This window comes from Petaurus breviceps, unplaced genomic scaffold (genome assembly GCF_028583685.1).
Source record: "Petaurus breviceps papuanus isolate PSGF00001 unplaced genomic scaffold, PetGlider_PUasm1.0 174, whole genome shotgun sequence".
NCBI lineage: Eukaryota > Metazoa > Chordata > Mammalia > Diprotodontia > Petauridae > Petaurus > Petaurus breviceps.
In genome coordinates this window covers 66,888,428-66,911,222 of record NW_027185761.1, presented here as the reverse complement: position 1 = coordinate 66,911,222, position 22,795 = coordinate 66,888,428, and the positions used below count along the sequence as shown (strand labels likewise).

General features: G+C 42.5%; 1 protein-coding gene across 1 annotated transcript in view; it reads left to right on the top strand.

The window, feature by feature from the left end:
* The window catches only part of CACNA2D3 (calcium voltage-gated channel auxiliary subunit alpha2delta 3), a 1,089,703-nt gene that overhangs the window by 938,909 nt on the left and 127,999 nt on the right, over positions 1-22,795 (top strand). The gene's annotated exons all lie outside the window — the stretch shown is intronic.

The following is a 22,795-nucleotide window of genomic DNA, read 5'->3' as shown; positions in this document are numbered from 1 at the left end:
GCTAAGTCTTATCAGTTTTTATTTTGAATTTACCTGTAAGATAATAATCATGAAAAAGTGATACCACCAGTACACATTGACTTATTTTTTTGCAACTTAGAGTGTTAGGGAGTTGTTTGGAATATAATCTCTTGCAGAGAATGGACATGAATTCAGGTCTTCCTGACTCTGAAGTCAGTTCTCTACTCAGTATACCATGGTGGGCTCTCAAAGATAAACAGCAGAAATCCAATGGAAGGTAATACAATTTAAAAAATATTCAGGGACCAATTCTTAACATATTTTAAAGAGGGAAAGGAAGAAAAAGAATGAAAGAGATCAGAAATGCATTTTACCCTGACCACAAGTGGATACAGAAGGTATTATGACCACTGACCCACATGCCTGCATTCTCTTTTTAATAAAATTTTTGTGAGAATGGCTTCTGCCTGCATGACAAGTATATTGAATGAAAACATGAAAACAGTCAAACTATTTTTTTCTAAAGCAGGTCCATCTTCCTGCCCCCACAGCTGACTGAGAGGTGTGGAAAATATCAGCTTCCACTCTGTTTATTGAATTTTAAGAAAGCCTTCAGTTCAGGGCAACAGATTACAGCCTTCAAGGCTTTCCTTGTTAGCAGCCTAGCAGGTGGGAGTCTGGGGGAGTAGGTTAATCCACAGCAAACAGTGTAAATCAGGGGAGGAGAAAACAAGCTTGTATAGAACTTGATGTGAGATCCAGCTCAGCCAGACTGTCCTGAGAATGCGCCACAGATCTGGAGAAGTACAGAGGCATGTGGGGCTATTCCATCCCCCAGGTGTGGGCCCTGCATGCAGGAGATGGGAGATGGAAAGACATTGATTGAGGCCAGTGCTTCACTACATCCAGGTGTAGATGGAGTGGATTGAACACCAGGGAGTACAGGGGATGGGGCTCCCTTGGTTTCCAGTCTCTCCCCACTCTCATCCATTCTCCATACAATTGCCAAAGCCAAAATCTGACTGGACTCTTCTACTCAATTGAATCTAGAGACTCCCTGTTGTGTCCAGGATAAAATATAGTATTAATTCCTCTGTTTAGCTTTTAAAGCTCTGCGTGAATTGGCCTCACACTATCTTTCCAACTTCATTGGGCTTTTTTTACAATCCTATACTCTGTGATCCCATCAAATTGACTTTCAGTTCCTCACACATGACAACCCATCTCTATTCTTTGGACCTTTGTGCATTCCTTCATGCAAGGAATCAACTTCCTTCTTACCTCTATTGAATAGAGTGCCTCCTTTCCTTTAAAATGAGACTATTTTCTCTATGAAACCTTTCCTGATTCCTCCAATCATCAGTCCCCCCCTTTCTAAACTACTTTACATTTAACCACTTTGAATATGTTTGTTTTAATTCTTTTTAAAATTTATAATGGTTATCTTTTCACATCTACTTCTTGTTTCTGCCATTAGAATGAATATGCACTACTGGTAAGGAAGAAGTATTTATTTATACTTTTATTCTCCAGTGACTAATACAGGGCCTTGACACACAGTAGGTGCTAAATAACTACTTTGGGATTAATTGATTCATAAGCATAATCAACCTGGGTGTCTCAGGTATCTAAGTTAATCCATTCTCTTATAGAATTTGTTTTCTCTGCTTCCCCAAGGAGTTTGCTTACTCACAAGACACAGAGAGAGTTGGTGCCTGTGTCATCTGTGAAGAATGTCATCTCCATGGGGGTTGCCATAGGCCATGGCTGTGGAAGAGGATGGATCATAGACTTGGGGCATCACTGTTGCCAAAAGACATCTCCCTGAAATGCAAGAGGTCTTGAATATCCAGATATCATTAAGAGATTTTGTATACTGTCCATTTGGCACCTCCCTTTTTTCTTCCAGTGATGGCCTGAGCAGAGCTCTTAGGCCCAAACTGGAATTTCATTGGTGTAAAAAGTAAGTTTCCAGTGAAGAAACTCCTTTCACCAATGTTGTCTTTAATAGATGCCTGGGACGCTGAGAGTGTGAGTGACTTGCTCTTTTCACAAATCCAACATATACATATATATATGTATACACATACATACATATATGCATATACGTACATATATGTGTAGATGTATAAATGTATACACATATATCTGAAATAGGGATTGAACCCCTTCTTCCTGACCTTGAATCCAGCTCTTTACCTACACTATCATATGGCAGAGCAGAAATGATGGGCCATGACTAAAGAGATAACATTATTCCAAGACTTTCTGAGAATCATCATCAAGCAAGATGTGAACATGGGGACATGCAGATTTAGGAGAGGTGTTCACACCAGAGCCATGGACTCTCCCAGTCCTCCTTCTCACTGCTGGCATCATGCTAATTAGTAGAATGCAATCCCCTCAAGGGCTCAAACAATTTCAGTTTTGTATTGTATCCTCAGGACTTAGAATAGTTCCTGGCACATGGAAAGAAGGTACTTGGTAAGTGTTCGTTGGTTAATTGGTACTGATCTTATATATATATATATATATATATATATATATATATATATATATATATAGTGCCTAATACCACAAAGGCTTCTTCTGTGAATATATACGGCAATGCAAATATATCATTCTAACTAATTCAACAGAAAAAAAGTGGACAAGAAATAAGCATTAGTCAGATTATAACACCTGCTTGATAGGAAATCATCCTTCAATGTGTACTCTTTTGATGGACACTGCACATAACTAATGATTCAGGTCTAGAGTTGATTAGAAGGAAGCATTTGGCTTAAATTGTACTTAAGAAATTGTACAGTACTTTCAACGATTCCTAACTGAACTTTTCCTGGTGATGGCATGAGTATGGTCGACGGTTCCCCATGATTTCAGGAGAATAGAAAGTTTTTCACTTAGTATGGTGTAGTTGGCTCAGCTTCAGCCTCAGAGTTACAAGACCCAGGTTTCCATTCCCTTTCCCACACATCGTGGCGATGACACCCTGGATAATTCACTAACATCGCAATGTTCCTGGGCAACAATCAGAGACTCTAGGTGGCAGAGACACTTCCAGCTTCCATTGGCAGTATGAGTGCCTCATTGGTGCTGATAAAATTACAGGTTGGAAAAGAAAACAATACAGAGTCAAAGGTCCATTGTGTGAAAGTAGACTGTGGGATACCAATGGTGAAGGCTTGCCTGTAAGAAGATGAGGAAAAGACATCATTAATGCAGTTGATGTTTTTGGAAAAGGAGATTGGTCAGGTGACTTAACCAAAAGTCAGTTTAATACCTGCGATAGTGCTCTAGGTGTCTAGATCATGCAATGCAATATGGCAATTGCACAGTTTAGATAAGATGAACTGGCAGTGAGAAATTAATACAGGGGAACATGGAACTTAGATCCAAAGGAGAGCTAGCTTCAAATACCAGCCTGATGCTGACTAGCTAGATAGCCATGGGAAAGGCAGTGAAGTGTTCTGAGCATCAATCTCTCCATTCTGTAACATGGAGAAGATCCAAACTATGATACATACCTTATGAGATTATATCAAGTGAGGAAATACATGGGAAATGTGTGTGTTTAATGTCATGAACACTGTGTCTAAGCATTCAGACTAATACCCATTTATTAATGCCTCATATGGAAGGAGAGAAGCAATGTGAGATGGAGGCTAGGGTGTTGGACCCACCTCTGACGGTCGCTACTAGCTTTGTGAGTAGGGACAAGGCACAGACGCTTGTCTTGCCACTGGACTCTGGTGACTGTGGAGGAGACAGTGAGGCTGCTGACTTTGTGCAGCTTTGCCTCACTGAAATCCAAGTCATGTGCAAGTCAAGTCATCACCTTGATGTCTTGGGTCTTCTATGCAAATGAAGGCAAAACAACAACAACAAAGCTGTAAGTCATAGATGGATATGATGCTGCATTGGTGTAGGGAGCCTTTATGCTGGGAGTTCCCAGACTGTGGGATAAAATGGTCTTTGAAACATTCTTTTTTTAATTTTTTTTTTTTGCTTTTTGGAGGGCAGTTGGGGTTAAGGGACTTGCCCAAGGTCACACAGCTATTTTTTTGTGTGAGTGTTAAGTGTCTGAGGCTGGATCCAAACCCAGGTCCTCCTGACTCCAGGGGTGGTGCACTATTCACTGCATCACCTAGCCACTCCTGAAACCTTTTTTTTTTAAGCAATTGGAATTAAGTAACTTGCTCAAGGTTACACGGCCAGTTATTTCTGGGTGTGGTATTAAGTATCTGAGCCAGGATTCGATCCCAGGTCATCCTGACTCTGGGGCTGGTGCTCTTACTCACTGTGCTACTTGGCTGCCCCACCCTGAAACATTCTTGACATGGGCATATGACTTTATATTAAGGGATATGTAAACTGAAGGAAATACAGGCCCTGCCCTCAGGAACTTACATTCTACTAGAGTAGAATGCCTATAGAACAGAGAGATAGGTAGTTATAGTGATTGAAGTGACGCAGGAAGACTTGAATTCATATCCTGCCTCAGATATTTACTAGCTATGTGACCCTGGGTAAGTCACCTAGCTTCTGTTTATCTCTTTCCTCAGCTGTGAAATGGGATAATAATGGCACCTATCTTCCAAGATTGTTGCGAGATAATATTTGTAAAGCACATTGCATTCCCTAAGTGTTATTTAAATGCTAGCTGTCATAATTAATGGAATACTAGATATTCTAATTTCCTTGATTTTTTCTGGGAAACAAAAGTGATAAGAAGAAGCCTTCCACATCTGTTAAAAACTTTTGGAAAACAAAAAGATATGTTTTACACAGAATGAGAAGTTGTGCCAATGACTTGGAGCTTATGCCAGAGAGGGGAGTAACGTTACCCCTGTAATAATTTATCAAAGTCAAGGACATACTAGCTATTGGAAAGGACATATAAAGAGACCTCATCATTCAGTCTGGTGAAGGAAGCTAGGGTAGGTAGACTTGGAAACTTGGGCAGTCAGCCTTTATTTGTTTTTTACTATTATACTCTTTTGGCTTGATAAGGTCAGGGTCAAGGGAGGCTTCATTCCTGTTGACATTTTGTCAGGGCTTCTCTTGGCCATAAGGGAGCAAATGAGGACCATAGCTTGTACCACCAGAAGACTGTTCCCAGCATCCTTTACATCATGGGTGATATGCTCTTATCCTGGATTCATCGGCACAGTGAATGAATCAGTCATGAATGACCCACCCTAGGGCCCACTTGTCTCATTGACCTTACTGCAGAGTTGTTAGACTTGGCTGTGATGGTCATTGCTGCTACCTGCCCCCTTTTCTTGGCATCTCACCTTCCATTCGAGGAATAGGGGCCTAGGTTCCTTTCATTTGTTTGGCTATTTCAAACAAGCCTAGTTAGGGATCCCACTTTCTACCTTAGGTGTAATCTATTTTATTTTATTTTACTTTTGCACGGCAATTGGAGTTAAGTAAATTGCCCAAGGTCACATGCCTAGTTTTTGTGTTAAGTGTCTGAGGCTAGATTTGAACCCAGGTTCTTCTGGTGCCAGGGCTGGCACTCTACTCACTGCTGCCTCTGTAGGTGTAATCTAATTGAAGCCTACATGGGATTCTCAAGGATGACTGTGACTTGCTTGGGTTCCTTGGATACAAAAGTAGAGGGATTTTAGTACTTGAAAAACTTAAAATATATTTTGTGGGAAGATTTTTCCTTCATGAAACTCCATGTAGGATTTACTTTCCATTTAGTTCCACAAGTTAAAGGCCTTGCAGCAGAATGGGATGAGAGCTGACTTAAGAGTCAAGGAGAAATGGGTTCAAGCCCTATATGATAGATGGTGACTGTGTGACCCTGGCAAAGTCACTCACCCTCATGGTTGTTTCAAGCAACTCTCTAAGAAGATAAAGGGCTGAGCATGTCCCAATTTGCATTGGTTGAGGGAGTCCTCTACCCCAATTAAATCAGATTTCTCATGAAAATCATTGCTCCAGGCCCTGGGGATACAAATACAAAAATGATATTGGTCTAAATGGACCAATAGCTAATAGGGTCCATTTTCTTGGCAAAACTTAAATGATGTTTTATGGCTAGCATAAAATCCACAATACTTGAGTTATATAATAATGCTGCAGCAAGTCATTCAGGCCTATTTACAGTTTGGCAGCATGATATAGCCATTTCTATCCATTCATTTCGTTTTATAGATGACGGCGGGGGAGTAAAGTTTGCCTCCTGTACAATCGATGAGAGATGTTTGTATAGAGAAGACTTCTGTAATCTTTCCCTTTTTCCCCAACTTGATTCTCACCTCCCTAGATCTAGGGAAGATTTGAGCCTCCAATGGGATTATAGTAGAGATAAAAACGGGGTTTTTCAGGCCCAAATAAATGTGAAACCTTTGAGGAAAAACACCAGGATCTCTCAGAAGTAAAATTCCTTTTCTGCAGGAGCAGTCCCTCATGAAACAGCAGGTGCATAGCTCCCTGCTATGAAGTGGAGATCACTGTCTTCTCTGCACCTCAAAGACCAGAGCTTCAATGTGAGGGCTGCTTGGCCAGGTGAGAGGCAGCCAGAAAAGGCAGAAAGAGCTCTCCCACTACGGGCAAGCCTCTGACTTGTCCTGATGACTTTTCCCTGAAGGTCCATCAAAGCTCACCCATCCTACATTTTCTTTGGTCTAGACAGAAAAATGAAATAAATTAACAAATTATTAATAATAATAATAAATTAACAAATTCCATCTCCAAAGGGATGGAATTTTGCCTCCAAAAATAAATGTTAGCTGGTCAAGCAATATTGAGCAACAGAACAGCCATTGGTGGACAAGGGACAGAATACTGGAGACAGGGAAGATGCAGGTTCAAATTCTGCCATGGACATGCATTGGTTATTGTGACCACAGACACCAAGTGATTCTCTACAATTACAAGTTACATATCAGTTGCTAATCTATGCTACTGTACCAGAGGAAGGTGTTCCCATGCCAGGAGTTCTTGAGATCCAGACCTTACTCCTGCAAAGTAGATAGATGGATAGAGAAACAAAGAAATAAGCAAACAAGTGATAGAGAAATAATACTAGTAGCTACAGAAATATTCAACAGACATCAAAAGCACTCTGTTCACAAAAAAATAAAAACCTGTCCAGCTAGAAAAAAAAGATGAGCTTAGTCAGAGAGCTGCCACTGTACAGATCCGCCTAATGGCCAGGGCTTTCCAGAGTGGTGTACGCTATTTGGGGAACCTACATGCTCCTTCTGTTCATGCCTTGGAAAGTGATCTGACAAATCCTTCCCTTTCAACAGGACGATAAGGTATTAAGTATCAAGGGGCTGGACCTGACTCACGAGGCAAGAATGTCTCTGTCCACTGGGTCACTCTGCGGAGGGTCTTGCCTTCCATGTTGGTTCTCTCTCTAGGGGAAGGAAGTGGACTGATGTTGGCTCTTACTGTTTGTTTGTTTAAGAGGAACTGAGAGTCAGGGATGAAGCAAATCCCCAGGCTCCACCCCATGTGAACGGCTGATAGCATTCGGGCTCCATTAAAAGGCGGCATTTCAGCTGTCTGGGAAAGGTTAATGATAATTGACATGAAATGCATGTCTCCAGCTTCCTTGCATAATTGGATATTTATTCCTACAGCTAAGTAAACAGGCAGTTCCAAATTGCGTGTTTCTCTCTAATTGGGATTAATTTTATGTGTCTTTGCTAGGAAATATCCATTCAATCATTGACCACCAAATATTTATGGAGCATCCATCTAGTGCCTACAGAGCAGTGTGGTGTAATGGCTAGAGCACAAGACTTGGGAGTCAGAAAGTCACAGGATCTAAGGACCATGGTCGAGTAGAAAGGTCAGAGGCACCCACTGCTGGGACTCACAGGGACTCAGGGTGCCCACTCCTCTGTCCTCTGTACCTGGCCACATAGTGGCACACTGTGTTCATTGCGCTGGGGTGCTCACTAGGTGGGACTGATACCCCACTTTCCTGACTCCACACTTCCATCTCTACTTTCCTCAGAGTAATGTTGCTAACTACAGTGAAGTTACTTTAGGCTCTCTTCTAGGGATCCCCCCAAAAGGGATGCAGTTTAAAAGGAAATATCCAATGTACAAATCTGAATGAAGGATGGAACAGGGCATTCATGGATGCCTAGCAAAGGAAATGCTAAACCCTAAGGAATCCAAGAAGAATTGGAACAGAATCCAGTAGCCTCCCATCACAAGTACAATCAGTTGGGAGGTTAGCCATCCAGTTTTGTTAGGATGTGAGCAGCCTGTCAAAGTTTGCTTTTGATCCATTTCACCTTTCTCCTCTGCTGGGCATAGCCCAATCAAAGAAATGTGACCATCCTGTTGAGTGATGTTGACTCATCCCTTGGCGGATGCCCTTTACTGCTATTGCTGTTCCAACCATTACCACTCTACTGGACATAGCAGTCGCCGCCTTGTTGGCCTTTCAGAACCCCATGACTTTCTGAAACTCACAGGTCATCTACCCTGACATTGTTGTTCAGAAGGAAATACACACACACACACGCACACACTCACAGACTAAACAAGAGAGGTGGTCCTACCCCAGATTTGATGAGGGATGCAGAACACAAACTTGCTACTCTAAGAGTTTAGGTGTGGGAGAAGGGTTCCTCCACTCTTCCAATTTGCTATCCCAGAATCAACTGCAAATCATCTTTAATATATTTTTTGGCCTTTTTTTTGGCGGGGGGAAGGCAGGGAAATTGAGGTTAAGTGACTTGATTAAGGTCACACGGCTAGTAAGTGTTATGTATCTGAGGCAAGATTTGAACACAGATCCTCCTGACTCCAGGGCCAGTGCTCTATTCACTGTGTCACCTAGTTGCCCCTCATCATTGATATTTGAAAAGCAAAGAAGAAGAATATTTCTGAGGAATAGGTTTTTATTTCAGTTGACTGTTAGTCATGTCTGACTCTTAATGCCCCCATCTGGTGTTTTCTTGGAGTGGTCTTTCTTTTTCTTCTCTAGTTCATTTTACATATGAGAAAATAGGCAAACAGGATTTAGTGACTTGTCCAGGGTCACACAGCTTAGGAAGTGTCTGAGGTCAGATTTGAACTCATGAAGATGAGTCTTCCTGACTCAGGCCCGTTACTGTATCCACTATGGCACCACCTAGCTTCTCTAAGGTACATCTACACTAGGCTGATACATCTAGAGTCCCAAGGCTCCTTGGAAACCATCTAGTCCAATTCCCCAGCCACCTCTCCCACCCTGTTTCATATGAGGAAAATGAGCTCAGAAGGATTAAGTGACCTACTCAAAGTCCTACGGGCCGTAAGTGTCAGGGTTAGGATTTAAGTTCCAAACAAAGCAAACATAACCCATACGCATGATCTGCCCCCAAGAAGCTGTTTGTTTCTCTACTGAGCTACCTTAGCTGAACGAGAGTCTGGGTGGGTCCTCAAAGCATCCAGATGAAGTCTGTTCTCCTGTTATAGCAAGGAGAATTCTGGCTTTGGTTCAGAGCAGCCCAAACACCAGAGAAGCCCTCCTCTGTGACACGGGGGTCTGGGAGTGTGCCGTGGTGCTCACTGCTGGCCTGCCTTCCAATGCGAGTAGAGGCCCCATCCCAACTGCCTGCAGTGTCAGGCGTAGAGCAAAGAGAAGCTTCTATTTCCAGTGCATTCCTAGCCCAGACCTCTAACACTGCTCAATTGTGTCCATAGTCCATCTATGGAGATAGAGATAAAATGCATTTCAGATAAGTATGATTAAAGGTAATTAGTGAGCTCATTTTGCTGTTACAGTAAATAGAAACAGATGGTCCTCAACATTAAACTAATGATAGAAACAAAAGAATCAAGAAAAATGGGAATTGGGGAGGGTGAGCCAAGCTCTCCTATTTACATGTTGTTTTATTTAGATCTTGTGATTGGCCACTTTTGTCCCTGCCCCAAGAATATAAATTGAATCAATTTCATGTTCAGTTTTTTTATTGTTTATTCATGTTACGCCATCAAACAAGCATCTTAGGGGGGTTCTTTCTGGATTCTTGTGCTCTTTGGTAGTTCTGTTATGCTCTAATATTCCCATTTCTGTTATGGATTAGAGATTTTTTTAATTGTATTTTTAGATTATAGTTTCAGGCACATTTCTCATAATGCTAAAGTTATTTTGCATTTGGATTTTTTTGTTTTTGTGTAAGGTTTGGGCTCTGTTAGCTCTTTGATAGCTTTACAGCTTCCATGTTTTCAGGGAAATTCAGTCTTCTCAAAAATCCTTAAACAACAACAAACCACTGGCATCACCCCACATCAGGAATCTCTTTTGTTAGTCCAGTCAGTTTGTATTGCAGACAATATTCCAGCTTGCTCCTAGTTCTTCAATGGCCACTTCTTAAGCAAAAGTGTTTGTGGGAAACTTGGATTACTTAGAATCACCTAGAAGGGGTCTACACCTAAAGAACTGTTGGCAAAGCACAAAACTGGCTATATTTGAAAAATTAAAAGAGCCAATGAATAACTAGTTTTCTTTCTTTTGCCTTTTGGAGGGCAATTCGGGTTAAGTAACTTGCCCAGGGTTACATGGCTAGTTTTTATGTGTGTGTGTGTTAAGTGTCTGAGGCTGGAACCGAACTCTGGTCCTCCTGACTCTGGGGCCAGAGCTTTACTCACTGCACCACCTAGCTGCTCCCCTGTTTTCTTTTATTTTTACAAATAATTTTAAGTTTGAACCCAATTAAATCAATGTAGGGAGGGATCTATGTTTAACTATAAACTCAAACTATTTTTAAAAGAATATATGATTAAATATACCATCCACTAAATGTCTGACATTGGGCAAATCAGACAATTCCTTCAGACCCAGTTTCCCCATTTGTAAATGAATAAATATGAGAATGTTGGTTTAGTTGACCTCTGAGGTCACTTTCCAGCTCTCAGTCTATGACTTCATGATTCCATATCAATCAACATGAATCTATGTACCACCTACTGTGTTCTTATGGTGTGCTAGAGAATGACTAAAATGCAACAGCCCCTTCTCTCAAGGAGCTTACATTCTGTAGGCAAGGACAATTGCACATATATAGAAATATATACAAACTAAAAATAAAGTAATTTCTGGTGGAATGTATTTTAAGAAGCTTAGATAAGAAGGCATGAGAAAGAGCCTGTATACAGACTTGAAGATGGGAGAGAGCATGGTCAGTGAGAAAAAAAAAAAAAAGTAAGGACACTCATCTGGGTGAAATGAAGTCTCTGTGAAGGAAACTAACCTAGAGTACACCTGGAAAGGTAGTTTGAGACCAGGATGTGAAAGGCTTTAAATGCCAAATGGAGGAGGCAGGGAGCACAGGGCACAAAATCAGAGAAATTCTTGCAGAGTTGGGTTCAGATGCCACCCTGGACATGTGCAGGCTGTGTGACCATCCACCTCACACTTTCAAACTCTATTTTCTCTTGTGTGGAAGGAAGGCTTGGGACTAGATGACCTCTCTGGTTCTTTGCAGCTTTCCATGTGATCCAGCAATCTTTTGAATAAGCCTCTTCCCTTGTCTGGGCCTGTTTTCTCCTGTGTATAAGGAGAGATGGGCCAGATGATCTCCAAGCTTCTTCTAGGTCAAGGGGTGGGAATCTTTCATTTTCTTGGCCACGGTGCTCCTTTGTGGGGACATGTCCATTCCTTGAGCCGTGACACTACCACTCATTGGACATTGAGGTTGCCTCTCATTCTTCAGTCTTACAAACAACACAGCTATAAACATCTCTGTACAGATAGTTCTCTTGCCTTTTTTAATGCTTCCCTGAGGCATCTTTCCCAGAATGGAATGATCATATCAGATGTTATGGCCAGGTTTATGACTCTCATCATGTGTTTGCAGGCTGCTCTCATAACGTTGGCCTGCTTGCCACACTACCAGCAGCCTATGTGTAGATGTCAGAGGCAAGGTTTTTGCTTACTTCGGACCTATTGCTTTACTGATTTCAAACCTGGGAAATCTGTTTCTATGAATAAGCTTCTGAATTTGGAGTTGGCTGTATTATCCCTGAATGACTGCTTCATGCATAGGAACCTGACATCACCAGAATTGAGAGTCAGAGACAGAGGAGGAGGAACAGAGAGGGAGGAAGGAGGGAGAGAAAGCATGGGGAAGTGGCGGCTGGTGTCTTTAGACCCTAAAATCCCCCTTACATATTGCTTTATTTATTCTGAGTTTTTCATTCAGTCATTTCAGTCATGTCTGGCTCTCTGTGACCCATTATGGGGTTTTCTTGGCAAAGATACTAGAGTGGTTGGCCATTTCCTTCTCCAGTGAATTAAGGCAAATAAAGGTTAAGGGACTTGCCCAAGGTCCCATAGCTGGAGAGTAACACAGGGTTTGAAATCAGGTCTTCCTGCCTTCAGGTGCAGTACTCTACCTGCTAAGTCATTCAGCTATATCATGAGGTAGATATGTCACATATTATTGCCACCATTTTGTTTTGTTTTTTGTTGTTTACTTGTTTCAATTATGTCTGACTTTGTGACCCCATTTAAGGTTTTCTTGGCAAAGATAGTGGAGTGGCTTGCTGTTTCCTTCTCCAGTTCATTTTACAGGTGAGGAAACCAAGGCAAACAAAATTATGACTTGCCCAGGGTCACGTGGCTAGTGAATGTCTGAAATCACATTTGAACTCAGGTCTTCCTGACTCCAGGTGCAGTGCTCTATCCATTGGGTCACACAGCTAGTGTCTGAGGCCAGATTTTAACTCAGGAAGATGAATCTTTTCTTTCTGTCCCCAGTCTGTGCACTCTATGCATTGTACCACCTAGCTACCTTTCCCCATTTTACAGATAAGAAAATTAGAATTCTGAGAAGGGAGATAATTCATTCCTAACCACAGATAAATTGGCATTTGGGAGTCAATGCTAGGTCCTTTGAATCTAAGTACAAAGTTCTTTCCCCTCTCACATATTACTGGTCCTTAAGGAGGACTGATCTTTTATCTTTCTCTCTGGAGCAGGCATATTGACATAAGTACTGAACTGAGGAGTGAAGGCTGCATTCCATTATATGGGGACTGATCCAGGTTGACAACAGCAGCTTTCTAGTTATTTCATATGCTAATTTCCTTCCTGATCTTATTATACTTAGCAAAGTTGCATCCAGTTAAAATGCTGATTCTGGACCTTTCAGAAAAAGTTGGGTGCATTGCAACAAGGCAAACATTACACCAGGAGGCTTGCTAATTTATTCGCTCACACAATCCTGAAGCTGCAGGATAAGTGGGGCCCCCACAAGACTCCAGCTGAGTCTTGAAGCAGTGCTCCTAACAAGGGATTCCCTGGCTTGGGACTGGAGACCTTCATTAAAGGGGAGCCAGCCTCCCACCTCCTGAATCTGCCTCTTCTACATTGGGACAGATCTCATGGTTAAGAGTCTGGTTCTAAACCTGCCTGCTCCCTGGGATCAAAGGGAACAGAAGTCAGCCTTCTTCTCAACATCAGCCCCTCGCGGAATTCGAGGCAGCCAGTGGATCCCCCTGTGTATTCTCATCTTCAGCCTACACATGGCAGCTCCTTTGAGTGATTCCTGATGTGATCTCATGGTCATTCACAATCTGGGGTCCCCTCCCTCAACACACTCTCCATCTTTTCATTGTTCTTCCACTGTGGGGCTCAGATTTGAACACAGACCTCCAGAAGCAGGGGAGGGTCTGGCAATCCAGTTATCTCTAGGGTGATCCCACATTAGCCAGCTACTGTGTTAGATAGCAAAGCAAATACAAACTAAAGCCCACATTGTGTCTCTGACCCTGACTAGTCATTTGGCCAACAGGGTGCATTGTAGAGACCACTGGATTTGCATGAGAAAATCTCACTTCAAATCCCTTTTCACTCAATTCCCATGTGACCCTTTGTGACTCCTTCCCATGTGCTAGGGGGCCTGTTTCCTCATCTGTAAAGTAAAGGGATTGGATTAAATGTTCCCAGAGGTCTCTTTCTCTCCAGAGTTCTGGTCCTGTGATCTATGAGGAAATGACTAGCTCTCTCGTAGCCTGTTTTCTCAGTATTTGTACCAGGAGTACTAAGAACAATGGCTGCAGTGGCAGGGACAGTGTCAGAGGAAGCAGCTTAGGGAAATAGCTAGAAAACCTGCCTGGGAGCCTGAGACCTTCTTCAAGCCCCCCCCCCCACCTTTAACCCCCCAAAGACATGGAGGAGGGCCCTGGAATCAGGATACCTGGGTTCGAGATCCAACTCACTTAGCAGCCTTGGAATCTAGCAAGTCTTTCAACCTCTCTGACCGCTGGTTCCTCATTTGTAAAATAAGGCAATTGGGCTGGTTGTCCCTCCTAAAAGATTGTTGCCAGGTCTAGATCTAGGATGCTCTGCTGCTAGGGTACAGGCTGGCCGTAGGAGTCTGGGCAAATCACTTAGCCTGGCATCATGTTCTGAGCTGGGCTTATGGGAAAGGGCAGATGTTGCATTGACTTGATTAAGTACAACGAAAGATCCATTCTAAAACATCACCACAAAGAGGGTCCAGAACAGTCAGCCTCTGTGAGTTGTGAGCATCTATGTGATTGAGTTCCAAGTTCATTGTTTTTGCTGTCTGTGGGATAACGGGGAGGATCTGAACCTTGAGCAGATTTCCTCTTCTGACATCCATGTTCTTCAAATTCTCCTTTTCCCTTGGAACAGCCTAAAGGTGTAAACAAAAGATGTCAGGGCTCTGCTCTTTTGGCTCTCTGGCTGACACATACTTCTGATAGCTGTCAGGAATAATTCATGTCTGGGGCCTTGACTAAAAATGTCATACCCGTCTTAGCAGTGGGAGGCTTTCTCAAACAAGGGACTCACTGTCTAATCTGCAGTGGTCACACACACACATTCCCACTCACTCACACCAGGACAAGGATTGTTTAAAGGCATTGCAAAAATACTGTGGAATCTGATTTCCTGTAGCAATGGGAAGAACTACAGGGCACTCTGATGTGCCCACTGCAACGATAGGTTCATAGATTGAGAACTGGAAAGGCCCCTAGTGCTGGCCTTCTCCAGCCCACTCATCCTACAGAGGGGAAAATGGAAGCCTTAAGAGGTGAAGGGATTGGCCAGGCTGCACCTTCTGCTTCCTAGAACCTCTAGCTTCCTTTAAGATTAGGAGCAGGAGCCACATCCTCCAGGAACGAACCCCCTCCTCAAATTATCTTCTGTTTCCTTGACTGCTCACATTCTGAACCTCAGAGTGTTAGGGCTCTTAATCTGGTGTCCACATATCTGTAATATCATGATTTCTGTAATTCAATAGAATTGTTTTCCTTTGTGTTTTAAATTTGTACATTTAAAAGCATCATTCTGAGAATTTTAAAAATTTTTTCTGACTCTCAAGAGGAGAGTCCAAGATGTAAAGAAAGTTAAGAACCTCTTGAGATTACATGTTGTTGAAATGGTGGGGTATTTTATTTTCCATGCATAGAATGGGAGCTCCTTGAAAGGAGACATGTGTGAAAAGAAACAAAGCATTGAAACACTTTCTCATTGAAAGGGTTGAGGGCAAGAAAAGCCTCTCCTAGCACGGTTAGGTAGGGATTTATATGTATGTCATAAAAGGAGAGACAGTGCAGTTTAATGGGTAGTGCTGGGCTCAGAATAAGCACTTCAGATCTCATCTCTGACATTTATTAGATCTGAAACCTTGGACAATTCATTGAACTCTTTCCTGGCCTTGAGGTGATCACCTAGGAATTACTGCTAAGTCTAGATAGGTGGCTCCGGGCATCCATCAGCACTGGTGTATGGAGCTCCCCCCACCCCCCCCGGAGCTGACCCTTCCCACCCTTGGCTAGTCATAGCCATTTTTTTATCCCTTTCTTGGCTCGTTAGTCCTTTCAAGGCTACGTTTGTTATGGCTCCGTCCTGAGCAGAGTAACTTGGCCCCAGACTCCTTTTCCCACTCTTCTGATGACAAGGAAGGTATAGGCATTCAATGCTTTCCCTAGGCTAGTTAGACAATGATGAGAAAGAAATATCTGTTCCTTCCCATAGACATATGACTCAGTGCGCCCTTGCAATGCAAGCCATCGGTTGCCTCCCACTGGAGGAAGGGGAAGGAGTTCTGACACTCCACCCCCAGGGTGCCCCAAACCTCACTGTGGAAACTTTGGTCATGCAAGAGGAGAAGAAAATAATCTAGCTTCTGCCACAGGGAAAATATCTTTGAGACAGAGAAGCAAAAATTAGAGAAGATGGCAGCCGCCTTTGAATTTGCCTCAAAAAAAAAATTTTTTTTCTCCCTCCTACGCCTCTAAATTTAGAGCATTGTCAGAAAACTACACCTTTTGTATTACTTCAAAATGGCAACTGGAAACAGAGAAGAAGTTGGAGATTCTAAATATTTCTTCAAAGTATGAGAAAGGCAGCTTTGGAATAAAGTGTATACAGACTTATTCAGGAAAGAGGATTTCAGAGTACTCATGCTGAATTGGGGCAATTATATCTAAGAAATTGTCTCCTTTCCCATGTTACTACACACTTAAGTGTATTGAAATACAACTCAGCCCACTTCAGTCTCTGCCCCAGTGCCTAATGCTGGAAAATTCAACTATTCCTTACTGTTTTTTTTAAGCCCCACCAGTTTTTCAGACACACAGATATCTCTAAGTGCTCTGGGCCATATGTTTTCTATGCTGACAGGGTGAACTCCAAATTGACTCAATCAATTATCCTCCCTTCTCTCCCCCCTTTATATAGTGCAGTACTTTAAACCAAAATGTTGCTCCAGGGGACTTCCCAATTGTGGACTATTTGCCTTTAACATCACCGCTTGTGTGTTAAGGACCATGGTTTCAATAGTTCACCCTACCCCTCTTTTTTTTTTCTTTGAATCTTGGTTTTTTCGGTCCGGGGGGGAAGGGTCCTGTCATCCCATGAACCTCATGCTGTATGGCAGAATTATCCCATTTGCTTCACGCTTTATATTATTAAGTTTCTTTTCCTCCACCATGGTCCCTGTTTTCTGGTAAGATTCTTCAGAAAGCCAGATGCTCAAGGCAAGTCAATTTCAATGATGTCTAAGTGAACAACTATTGCATATCATGAAAAACATGGACCATTGGGGTCTGGAGGAGTAGCTGGCCGCATCCATTCACCAGACTTGCTTGGTCATTTATGAAGGGAGATTATTTCCCAGATTGAAAGCCAGTGAACACATCTGAAGCCCGATAAGACGAGGCAGTCTTGGTATGTTTCCTGTCCTGCAGTGATTAAAGGCAATGGAACTCTGGACTGGGAAAAGTTTTCCATGGTCCGGGGAACACAGCAAATGTTTCTCCTGGTAATGCAATTAGGAAATATTGGCCCCAGTGAATGTAACTTAAACGAAACACGTTGTCCTCGTCAAACCTGGTCAAGTGGTCCAACAGGCAAAGCCTTGTCCAAGACATTAAAGAACAGGGGTGTATAGGGTTCCCATGGAAACTCGGCTCGAATGCCGATTTGTGGATGTGATCATAATCAGCCCCATAATCTAATATGACTGAATTAAAGGAAAAGGAATCTTAGTTATGAAGTCGGCCCCCTGTGTGTGTATTCTTACACATGCAGAAACCATATGGGCGCTGGCAGACACGATTTTCATAGTACTTGTTGGCTCGGGGGTGGGGCTTTCAGACGCCCATTTTCATCTTCTATATTCATTGTTTGGGATTTTCATATGTGCAGAGAAGCAGAAATTTGGGGCACTGGATTTGGAGGCAGAGGGATTGGGTTCAAATCCCATCTGTGGTACTTACTATTCACTAGCTGGATGATCTTAGACAGATTATTTCCCCAATTTGAGCTTTGGCTTCCTCCACTAAAAATAAAAGACTGGATCAGGTGACCTGTGAAGTTCCTCCCTCCCTCCATTCTTCTTATTCTATGCTGACATTTCTAGATACCTATAGCTTTCCTTCCAACTTTAGATGCATGATATCATCTCTAATAGGAGGCTTCCTGGTACAGGGGAAGCTGTGCCAGGCTTGAAGTCTTGCTTCTAAATCCATGCTTTACCATCTAATTTCCGTGTGATGGGGACAAGCAGCTTAACCTTTTTGTTCTCCATTTTTTCATCCATGAACAAGAGGCTTAGACTAGACAGGTTCTAATATCTCTTTAAACCTTCAGTTCTCTGTTCCTCCATGCCTCCACCCACCATGGTTTTGTGCTGGCTTTCCCACAAGCCTCCTCCAAGCTGCCACCTCACAGAATTCTTCTTTTCCTTCATGATGAAGCTCACCATTGTCTTTTCCGTAACACCCTTCCTGGTGCAGCGGGTGTGTTTCTTCTCCCTCACACAGTAACACTCATGTAGCTACTGTGGCTGCATTTGTTCTTAACAAGTTTATATGTATGTGGCTTAGATTTATGCATGTACTTATTACCTCCCTGTGAGAAAGTAGGTTTCTTATGAGTGGGATATTATTTGTTCTTGTATCTCCCACACCTATCACAATGCCTGAAACAGAGCAGGATTCAGTTAATGCTTGGATCCAGCCCTCAACTCTCTCCTGAGCTCAAGTCCTTCATTGTTAACAGCCTCTTGGGCATTTCACACTGGATGGTCCAAGGGTTATTTCAGATTCAAAGCTTAAACCAGAAACCTTTTCCTCCAAACTATCCCCCCTTCCTGAGTTGCCCTGTTCTGTTGAGGGTGTTATCAACCTTCCAGTCTCCCAGGCTCCTCACCTCAGCCATCTTCCATTTCTCCCTCTCCTTCCCACCGTCATATCCAATAAGTTGTCAAATCTTGTCAACTGGACTTTCTTCCATCCCTTTCTCTTCACTTGCACAGATACCACTCTAGTCGAGGCCCTCATGGCCTAACTCTTTCAAACTATTATATCACCTTCCTGTTAGGTCTTCCTGACTCCATTCCAGAAGCTTCATAATCATCTTCAGTCTACTTTTCTGAGATCATTGTATACTACGTTTCCTCATACGCCCTTGTTCAGCTAACTTGTCTTTCTTACAATTCCTCACACTGGAAATTCTCTCTTTCGTATACTCTATTTTCCAGTCAGACTTGCATACTTAAGGTCCACACACATGGTGCTCTCTCTCCCATCTCTGTGCCTCGGTAGGAGCTGACCTGCAGGCCTGGTTTGCTCTGTCTCCTCCCCTTGGCCTTAAAGCATCATGGCTTCTCTCAAAGCTAAGCTCATGGGTTGGAGTCTACACGAGGTCTTTTCTGATCCTTCTGGTCATTGAATCTGTTCCTCATGAGAAATACTTTGTGTGTGTATATGTATTTTATTTTCTCTGTGATGCTTCCTCACCTAGAACCAATTGATCGATTGATAAATATTCTTTAAACACTCTGTCAAGCACTGAACTAGAGGCTGGTAATACATGAACGAATAATGTCCTACTCATAAGGAGCCTACCTTTTTCATAGGAAGGCAACAAAGATGCATATACAGAATGCCTATAAAGTGATTCAATACAAATGTGGTCGCAGCAGTTAAATTAAAGGTCATTTGTGAGGGAGAGCACTGGCCTTGGAGTGGAAGAGAGGCAAATCAGGAAAGGCTGCATGGAGAACACAAAGAGTTAGCTGCATGTTAAAAGGAAAGTATTCTGGGAGGCAAGAGATTGGGAAGGAGTGCTTGGGGGAGAGCCAGTATTAAGGCATGTTGATTGGAGACAGTGTTGTTTGTGAGGAACCAAGAGAAGACTGAATCCCAGAGAGTGGGAGAGGGATTAATGTCCAGTGAGTCTCGATATACAGTCTGGGAGCAGGTTATGAAGGGCTTCAGAAGCTAAGCTGGAGACTTTATATTTTATCCAAGAAGCAATAGAAAACTACAGGATTTGGTGAGTAGAGGGATCCTGTGATCAGATCTGAGTGTAAGGAAAGGCTCTTTGACACAAAAGTGTAGTATGGACTTGAGGGAGAAGAGATTTCATTTAGTAGAGAATTTATGAAGGCCTGAACTAAGGAGCTGAGCTCATTGAAGGGGGGGCAGCAAATTCAGAACAGAAACTGGGATGAGCTTCCATGTTCTCAGACTTGTCAGCCCTGAGACATAGTGTGTGCCTACCAAGGATCTGTGACTGATATATTTCAATTCGATCCAACATATATTAATTGTGTTCTACTCTGTGCTAGGCCCTAGGGATGCAAAGCCCTGAACAAAATCATCTTTGTATTTTAGGAATTTATATTCTGTTCAAGGACAGCAACATGTACACAAATGAATCCTCACACACTCACATAAATTCAAGCAACGTTACAAACAAAACATACACACGCAGAATTCGCAGGAGGTGTTCAAAAAACCCTGTGTGTCTAAAAACATCTTGACATGAGGTGAGGCATGTTCCAAAGGGAAGGGGCAGTGGGGGTAGAGACAATGCTTTGTCTGGAGTCTGATAAATGCTGCCCCCAATTCCAATTCCATTACTTAATGGATAGCTTGTGTGACTGTGAGCTAATAATATTATCTCTCATTGCCTTGGGTTTCTTCTTTGTAAGGAGAGGCAGTGGGATTAGATGTTCTCTGCAATCCCTTCAAGCCTCACACCCATGACACCCTGTGTTACCAGTAGAGACAAATATAAGTGAAACAGTGTCCAACAAACTTTAAAGAATGACATCCCAACCCGTCAACTTCCCAAGAGGCATCAGCGAATCCAAAGATTCGAGAGATTTCAGCATACACTGAGAATGACTAGCTAACGAATGAGACCTCTCTACTATGACCCCAACAATTGGTCCAATCACTTCTACTGGAATATTTATAGTAATGGGGTGACTTTGTCCCATCTCCTAAAATATATCATTCTTTTTCAGAAACCAAATATTTAGGTTATTTTTTGTTTGTTTTTTCCTATCAAAGGGCCTCCTTTTAACTTTCAGCCTTTTTCTCCTAATTCTTTCCCCTGGGTTTAGCAAACAAAGCTAATCCTTTCTCCACATGTCATCCCTGCAGACATTTAAAGACCTTTCTTTTTTTACCCTTAAACCCCTTAGATCCTTCACCTGATCCCCGCAAGGCTTGGTTTGGAAGTCTTTCACCAGACTGGTTGCTCTTCTCGGGACTTACAATATTACTTCTAAAACATAGGTCTCAGAATTGGATGGAATACTCTAAACGTAGTCTTACTAGGGCAGAATACAGTGGGATGAGTCTCTCCCTTGCTCTGGGCACTGGACTGCTATTAATGAAACCTAAGATTATATAAAATTTTCTGGACTGCCCCATCACAGAAGTTATTCTGATGGTCCACAAGACTGAGTGCCACTCTGAGATTTGCCTACCTGCCTTCCACTCTTAGGAATATGTTGCCCAAGGGAGAACCTGTTCTAGTGATAGCTACCAAGAAATTGGTCAGAGGGATTCTTTGTCAAAGGGATTCTCAAATCCTTCTCACTCACCTTAACTCCCAACTATGCAGGCAGATTGGCAGTTGGGTGAGACATGTTTCCCTCTTAGAGATGCACTGTGGTGTGGTCCACAGAATGGTGGACTGGGATTCAGGGAGATCTCAGTCCAAATCCTGGCTTGACACTTGCCACCTGTGGGACCCTGGGGAAAGTCCTTCCACTGAGACTAAGTTTATTCATCGATAAAAATAAAGGTAACCTTACCTAAAGCACTCACCTCATAAGATTGTCATGGAACCTTCACAACATGATTCGTACACATTCAAGAACTTTATGAACGCCAATTATAATTCATCTTTCATTTCTGCAAGACCAACACATACTCTATGACAATGTTTGTCAATAACAACCTGACAAGGAGATACCAGCCCTAAACTGCCTGCCCTCTTGTGAGTCTTTGCTGTTCATAACTCATGAGATGTCATGTTTAGAGGAGATAGATGAAACAGATGCTGCTGGCATCTTTCATTGTATAAAAAAGTATATAAATATAAGAGGAAAATCTCAGCTTGCTGTTAGGATTTTTTTTTCCTGACAGAGCTATCCAAAAGTGGAAAGGGCTGCTACAGAAGGGAGTTCAGTTCCATTTCACAGAGGGAATTCAAACACGTCCTGTATAACTGTTGATCTAATGTTTAGAGGGAATTTGGGCTCAGTTATGGGTTGAATAAAATGACTCCCAAGGACCCTTCCAATTATGAAATTCAGTGCTCTGCCCATAGTAGGCGCTTATTAAATGTTTCTTGATGGATCAGATAGTATGCTAAGGTTTGCAAAGAACCTTACATATTTCACAGCAACTATGGGAAGCAGGTACCATTACCATCCCATTTTCCAGGTAAAGAAAGTGAGGCTGAGAGAGGTTGAATGATGTGCTAGGAACGAATAATTGGCTAAGTCATGATTTGAACTCAAGTTTCCTGACTCCAAGGTCAGTGCTCTAATCAACATGTTGCTTATTAACTACAAACAGAACTGCTATGTTTGCAACCAATTTGGACTAAGTTTCAAGACTGCATTTACTTCACTAATATGGTCTGATTTCATTACCTGTAGAATTTGAAGTGTATTTGCATGTGTTTCATGTGTTCATAGCCTTGCTTATATTCTTAGAATGTGCCCAGTGTGGTTCACCCAATTCCAGAATCTCATGATCCACCTGAGTCCAGGCCAATGTGGGCAAGAAATAAGAGAGGATGCTGGTGATAGAAAGAATGACTTTTCATCTAATAAGTGACCTCCAAATGAGAGAGAGTCGGTAGGCAGGACACTAAGTGGACAACCAGGAAATGAGACCTGTAGGGCTGCATGATGGATGAAGGATGGAAGAGATGGGCATTGAGGTGGAACTCAAACCTGAGGAAAGGAGGTGCTCAAGGAGGAGGGCTTGACAACATGTACTTCTCCCCATGCCCCAGTTCATAGAGAGCTCAGCACATTTGGTTGGGAGACAGTTCATGTGGCTCTTGGGTCTC